Raw genomic sequence first — 5959 nt, 5'->3', positions numbered from 1 at the left:
AGTGCTAAATAGTACACCCCTCTTCACTCATCCATGTATTTACAAGCATGAGGGCAAAAATAAGCACGAGATGGCACAATAGTTCCTAATTTTTCCTACCCTAATCAAAAGAATTTAGGCCTAACTATAGCTAAGCTGGTACTCCATTATTGATCCCAATCAAGAGAGATTGAAGATCGAGCAGTAGTAACTCACATAATCTCATCAAGAGTCAAAAAGAGAATTGAAAAGAAGTTTAACTCATGATCAAATGGTTGTTCGTACGTCCGTAGTACCCCGTCCCGAATGCATCTTTGGTTTTGCTCAGAGTCAGAGACTTAGAGCCAGAGCGTGCCGGCGTCCTTGAGTATGGGCACGAGCTCGCCGGAGATGTGCACGGCCATGAGCCGATCGAGCCCGCCGAGGTTCCTCCCACCGACGAACACCGCCAGCAGCACGACGACGGCCTCGCCTCCAGCGTTCCCGGCCACCGCTGCAGCGAGCTCGGCCTCGTCGGCGACCTCGTGCATGGTGGGGTTCACCCCGAGCCCCTGCAACAGCCGCTTCACCACGTGGCTGAGGTAGCACCCGTGCCTCCCCACCACCAGCACCAGGCTCTCTGCCATGACCCTCCTCACCACCTCCCCGCCGTCGCCCCTCGCCGCCGTGTCGGCGAGCCGCGAGCCTGCCTTCCTGGCCGGCCACGCCCTCGGCCTCGGCCTGCTCAGACTGCTGCAGGCACGCCGGCAGCTGGCCGGCGTTGTAGGGGATCGCCTGGTCGATCGGCCGAGCGACGTACGACGCGATCGAGCTCTTCTCTTTTTTGCTCGGTTTGCCGTTGCTGCACCAAGTCCTCTTCTGCCATGGACGCGTGCTTCTCTACTTCCCCCGCGTTCTCTCATGCTCCCGTCGTCGCCTGCGTGTGGACTTGTACCGCCACTCTACCGCATGTGCGCAAGGGCCGCAATGCAAGAGGCGCCCTGCTCCTTCCGCTTCTCGCCCACGCCATGGCGTGCGCACTCCTGTAGAGAAAAATAGCTCGGAGTTCAATGAGATGAAAATCATCAGTACAACCGTATGAAACCATCAGTTCAAGTAGGGTAACAGAATAATATTCTGTTATGCATAATAGAATAGCCTAGATGTATATATATATATATACAAACGAGATCTCTTTTTTGCATATTCAAAGTTTGAGATTGCTAGCCAGGCCTGCCGCTTGGTAAAATGTACCAAAAAATTGAACCATAGGGTACAATCATGATTTCTTACCATGGAAAAAATTGGAGGCGAAACGATGAACTCATGTTTTCATTCAAACAAAAATATGCTATTAGTTAATGTAAATGTTTTCAAATAACACACGGTTCACTCATGAAAGCCGTGTGTCCACTAAACCGTGGCTGATGCCCCCCTGCCACGCGCGTGATCTGAGTCATGCATTCTGATTGGCCAGAACCCAAACCCCACGGATCATACGTCTGCACCGTTGGACTCTCCTTGATCGAACGGTATGTAACACCCCGTATGTAACTTACCATATTTGTACTCGCACTCTTGCCATTTTCGGCTCTAAGTTATGAGATTCCCTCGTGGTTGGGTTTTGTCTTTGTTTTGCATTTTGTTCACGTCATGCATTTCATATCATGTCATCATGTGCATCTCATTTGCATACGTGTTCATCTCATGCATCCGAGCATTTTCCCCGTTGTCCGTTTTGCATTCCGACACTCCTACGTCTTCCGACGCCCTCTTTTGTCTCTTTTCGTGTGCGGGTGTTAAACTTTCTCGGAATGGACCGAGATTTGCCAAGCGGCCTTGGTACACCACTGGTAGACCGCCTGTCAAGTTTCGTGCCATTTGGAGTTCGTTTGATCTCCAACGGTTAACCGGGGAACCGTAAAGGCCTCGTGTGTGTTGCAGACCAACACCCCTCAAAAGTGGCCCAATAACCCATCCAAAACCCCTCCATCCTCTCGGACGTTCGATCACAATCGCGTGGCCGAAAACCGCTCTCCACTTGGACACTCCCACCTCCTTCTATGTATAGATATGTGCACCCCTCCGAAATTTCGGGTCCAAAACCCTAGTCTAGCTCCTCCCGCCGTCGCCAGACGCGTCCGCCGGCGTCGGACACGTCGCCGTCGCCCGCGCCCAATCCTGTCTCGCCACGTGTCCCGCCGCATCCACCCACCACGCCGGCCCGCCTGGCCCATGGCCGGCCCGCCCGCGCGCCGATCGGGCCGTGCCCCCCCGCCGCCTCTCCACCTGCGCCTCGGTTCCGCGCCGCCGCCCCGCACCTGCGCTGCGCCGCCGTATCCCGCCGCCGCGCGTCCGCTTGCCGGCGCTCTGCCGCGGATCCGCCTCGGCTTCCGCGCCCGCAGAGCCGCCGCCGTCGTCCCGCGGCCGGATCGGGCCTCTACCTCGCCGAATCCGCCTCACCCCTCCATCTCCGGCCGTCTCCTCCATCTCTGGCAAACTCCTTCTTCGGCGATCTTCATAATCCATGCCAGATCCATATCTGAACCCTAGAGGTTGACCCGATTTTCGCCTAAGTCTTTTCCATCCGCTATATTTTCAAGCACTGTTCAAAATGCCATAACTTCTCATCCGTTGCTTCGTTTTGTGCGTGCAGTATATCAAAATGTTCATTACGATGTGCACTTCATTTCATTCCATTGTGACATGCTTGTTTGAGTTCATCTTGATGCCCAAATGACTGATGCAAGAGTGCTATGAAATGTTAGTTCCTGTTACTTAGCAGATTATGAGCATTTGTCATTTTTGCTACATTTGTTGTGTGCTTCATATGGGCATGAGCTATACATGTGTTTTGGTCTATGCCATGCCATCTCTACAGGGGTGTATGCCATGTATTTTTGTGATATTTGTGGTGACTAGCACAAGCATGCAAAGTAGCTCTCGTGATATTGCTGATTTTCAGGGACTTAGAATTTCACTAAGTCATTTCCCTGCTGTTATTTTTATGCCATGTGTTCATGTTGCTACAGAGAGATCCATGCTTCTTTTGAGTATGTTTAGTAAGGATGATTTTGACATATGGTTATGCTCTATCCATCCATGCCCCTGTTTGCATTTATGGAGTGCCCTAGCATGACTCAATCTTGCTCTACTTTTGCTATAAAATGTTCCTGGCAGATTGTTTACGCGTTAATCAATTTTTCCAAGGTTGTTGTAGTTGATCCATGCATGCTATGAGTTGGTTCTTGCTTTGGTTAGCTTCATGAACATGTCTTATTGCTGGTAGTATGCTTAGCTTGTCATGCAATGCCTTGTGTTGAGCAAGCTCGCAAAGAGGCCTTCATAACTCTATTTATGCCAAGTCCAGTTTTCTGCTAAGTCTGAATCTGTTAACGAAACTTGCTATGTTTACATGGGTGCCATCATATTTTCTATGCCCTTTTGGCTTATGGTCATTAAGGGACTTTTGTGCTATGCTTTGAGTAGATTCATGCCATGCCTTGTTTTGCTATGATATGTTCTTGTAGCATGTTGTTATCTTGCTCTAAACATTGCTTCCTGATGTTAATTCCTGACATGTTAGTATTTTCACTAAGTCTGTGAAGCTGATATCTTTTGCACTTTTGCCATGCTTGTTTGAACCTGCTCTTGTGTGATTTAGCCGTAGCTCAGTGTTCATATTTTGTCAAGCATCTTGATTAGATCACCGCCATGTGCTTTTTTGCTATGTTAGAGTGTAGTATCTTAGTTTCTTGTTGCATTTTAGATGGCATTGTGCTGTTAATCGCAGAATTGTGCCATTATTGTTTTGCTTGCCATTTGCAAACCGTGCATCCGATTCTGGTGATCTTTATATCGATTTCGACCGAAATCAACTCATCTTTCCAGCTGGGCACTTGGTTTGCCAAGTTGGGGCCTGGTTCAATCTTTTCCTTCCAGAGCACGCATATGCATTGCATATCACATCCCACATATCATACCATGTTTTGCATCATGTTGCTTGCCCATTGCACCGTGGTTGATTGTTATTTCCTTTGCTTGTGTTCTTGCTTTGGGTAGAGCTGGGAGACGATTACGTGATCGAGGAACCCGTTGAGTACACTTACAAGGACCAGGCTTTCGTCAACTCGGAGAACTTTGCAGGCAAGATGACCATACCCTCGAAATTAGTTCTATCTTTGCTTGCTAGCTGTTCGCTCTATTGCTATGCCGCGATACCTACCACTTGCTTTATCATGCCCCCCATATTGCCATGTCAAGCCTCTAACCCACCTTTTCCTAGCAAACCGTTGTATGGCTATGTTACCGCTTTGCTCAGCCCCTCTTATAGCGTTGCTAGTTGTAGGTGATGATGGAGTTTGTTCCTTGTTGGAACATGATTATTGTTGGGATATCATTATTATATCATGTTTACTTTAATGCATCTATATACTTGGTAAAGGGTGGAAGGCTCACCCTTATGCCTGGTGTTTTATTCCACTCTTGCCACCCTAGTTTCCGTCATACCGGTGTTATGTTCCTTGATTTTGCGTTCCTTACGCGGTTGGGTTATAATGGGAACCCCTTGACAGTTTGCCTTGAATAAAACTCCTCCAGCAAGGCCCAACCTTGGTTTTACCATTTGCCACCTAAGCCTTTTTCCCTTGGGTTCCGCGGACTCAAGGGCCATCTTTATTTTAAACCCCCGGGCTAGTGCTCCTCTGAGTGTTGGTCCAAACTATAGCCCCTTGCAGCTCCACCTCGGGGAAACTTGAGGGTTGGATTTAGTTGTACGGATTGCTTATCCAGTGCGCCCTAAGAATGAGATATGTGTAGCTCCTATCAGGATTTGTCGGCACATTCGGGTGGCTTTGCTGGTCTTGTTTTACCATTGTTGACATGTCTTGTAACCTGGATTCCGAGTCTGATCGGGTCTTCCTGGGAGAAGGAATATCCTTCGTTGACCGTGAGAGCTTGTGATGGGCTAAGTTGGGACACCCCTGCAGGGTTTTGAACTTTTGAAAGCCGTGCCCGCGGTTATGGGCAGATGGGAATTTGTTAATATCCGGTTGCAGAAAACCTGACACTTAACTTAATTAAAATGAATCAACCGCGTGTGTAGCCGTGATGGTCTCTTTTCGGTGGAGTCCGGAAAGAGCACACGGTCTCGTGTTATGCTTGAACGTAAGTAGTTTCAAGATAACTTCTTGATCATGATAGTTTATCGACCGTGCTTTGCTTCTCTTCTCGCTCTCATTTGCGTAAGTTAGCCACCTTATATGCTAGTGCTTGCTGCAGCTCCACCTCACTACCCCCCTTTTCCTACCTTAAGCTTAAATAGTCTTGATCGCGAGGGTGTGGGATTGCTGAGTCCCCGTGACTCACAGATTACTTCCAAAAGCCAGATGCAGGTGCCGACGATGCCAGTGCAGGGGACGCGACCGAACTCAAGTGGGAGTTCGACGAGGATTCGGGATGTTACTATGTTTCCTTTCCGGACGATCAATAGTGGAGCCCAGTTGGGGCGATCGGGGATCTAGCATTTGGGGTTGTCTTTCTTTATTTGGTTCTGTAGTCGGACCTTGACTGTATTCTGGATGATGTAATGCTATATTTATGTATTGTGTGAAGTGGCGATTGTAAGCCAACTCTTTATCTCTTTCTTATTCAGTACGTGGGATGTGTAAAGATTACCCCTCTTGCGACATGCCTACTATGCGGTTATGCCTCTAAGTTGTGCTCCGACACGTGGGAGATATAGCCGCATCGTGGGTGTTACACGGCAATCCTCATCCCTTTCGACAGCACATGCAGTTCCGGTTGTGATTTTATTTATATCCACAAATTGCACATTAAATTCAAAAAATGTCTTAAATATATCAAAAGATGCCTGAAATCCGTTAGAAAATCAAACCCATGGTATAATGGTGATTGCCTACGGTGGAAATTTTTATGAGACCAAACGATGAAGTCATCAACCACTGGAGTTTGAATTGACGCGTCTCCTTTTGGAAACCAT

The 5959-nt window shown here is 48.4% G+C and overlaps 1 pseudogene; it reads right to left on the bottom strand.

Annotated features, from left to right (window-relative positions):
* Positions 1-317: 317 nt before the first annotated feature.
* On the bottom strand, positions 318-2448 carry LOC123101255 (monothiol glutaredoxin-S5-like; annotated as a pseudogene).
* Between the last annotated feature and the right edge of the window lie 3511 nt (positions 2449-5959).

Source organism: Triticum aestivum, chromosome 5A (assembly GCF_018294505.1).
Source record: "Triticum aestivum cultivar Chinese Spring chromosome 5A, IWGSC CS RefSeq v2.1, whole genome shotgun sequence".
Taxonomy (NCBI): domain Eukaryota; kingdom Viridiplantae; phylum Streptophyta; class Magnoliopsida; order Poales; family Poaceae; genus Triticum; species Triticum aestivum.
Note: the sequence above shows the minus strand (reverse complement) of the source record. Positions and strands in the feature narration are given on the sequence as shown.